This window comes from Myotis daubentonii, chromosome 6, assembly GCF_963259705.1.
Source record: "Myotis daubentonii chromosome 6, mMyoDau2.1, whole genome shotgun sequence".
NCBI classification, from domain to species: Eukaryota; Metazoa; Chordata; class Mammalia; order Chiroptera; family Vespertilionidae; genus Myotis; species Myotis daubentonii.
The window spans coordinates 66,756,415-66,757,952 of NC_081845.1; the positions used below are offsets into that span (position 1 = coordinate 66,756,415).

General features: G+C 34.4%; 1 pseudogene; it reads right to left on the reverse strand.

The window, feature by feature from the left end:
• Positions 1 to 1,071: 1,071 nt before the first annotated feature.
• Positions 1,072 to 1,538, reverse strand: LOC132236509 (cytochrome c oxidase subunit 7B, mitochondrial-like; annotated as a pseudogene).

A 1,538-nucleotide genomic window follows, 5' to 3' on the forward strand; every position in this document is an offset into this window, starting at 1 on the left:
TATCATTTGCACTACACTTCCAAAGTTAGTGGATGAGGAACTAAAGCTCAGGGGCAGCTTTTCATAGGCTTATTGTTTAGAGTTGGTTTATTCTGAAGAATTTGCCTTATAAATGTTGTTTATAAAATGCACCTTACTATTCTTATATTAATTCTTTCCTTACCACTACTCTTTATCCTCATTTTTCTTATTCACCTCATTTTGATTTATTATCCTTCAGTAAATTGTCTTGTCCCTCATTCACTGACCTATTTCAAGATGTTGTATTTTTTATATGACAATGGATTCCTTGGGAAGAGGGAAAGTAGTGATTCTATGTATTGGGGAGCTTCACTATTACTTCTATAACAATGTTTTGTGAATAATGTTTGAGGTATTAAATAAATTCTATCTTTAAAATGATCATTGAAAAGATTGCCTATTTACACTCAAAAAAATTTACAACAAAGTACTGAATACTAAAATTGAACAAAAATGCATTTATCTACATGAACTATTCAAAATAATTAATTCTAAAATGTCTGTCATGCTGGTAGTGTACTCTATGAGAGGTTTAAACCATTCAGATGGAAGACAAAAAGTCCTCCAGACTTACATACTAACCATGAATACTCAGGAATGAGACTAAGCCTTGTACTTTGTGTAGCTTGTTACATAATCAGTTATAATCATTTAGAGTAGTTGAAATTAAAAACAATAATCTTTCCTTTTCCAATAGCTAGCTTACATGTTAACAAGTTAATTCAACCTTCCTTCTCATTAGTTTAAAAAAATTCCAGGAAATTCTTTCTATTCTATGCTATGAGAGATTTTGTTATTGGATTTAAATCTTTTCAGTAGATAATAGGGACATGAGGTAGGGTATAGGTATTCTCTATCATAAGCCAATACTACACTGCCAGGTAAATCTTAAAATGGACTAAATTTAATTATTTCTGCTTTGTTTTATAGTAAAAATAGCCATGTTTAAATTTTGCACACACATTTCAAATTCTCCATTCTAAATCAATCTAACCACCTTGTTCTCACATTCAGGACACTGGGCAAGTTCCTTGGGGGGAAATTTCATACTTTTCTTTATTTTTTTTTTTTGAAGGTTTCAAATGTACTTTATTTCTCCAATCATGCCATATTTTAATGGGCACACAGTGCTTTCACTTGCCATCAATTATGAGTTGGTTTTGAAATAATTCATTATCACACCAACTGGGAGGATTACTAATCTCTCCATTCCTTTGGGGTGACTCTGCCAACAGGGGACAGGTTCCGTTCTATTCCAATTTGTGTTGCTGTATATGTCCATGTAGCAACACAAAAAGTGGCTCCACTAGCTAAAATAGCATTGCCATATTTGTCATGGAAATCAGGTGTCCTTTTCTAGTGGATCTGCCTTGCCACTGTTTGCTGGATGCTTCGAACTGGGAGACGACTTAGCGCGTTTTTGGCAAACGGAAACATCGTGAAGCTGGACAACACCGCAGCAACTGCAGATGCCGGTTGCTGGAACTTTGAGTCAAGTGCCCTTGCGAAGAAACCTG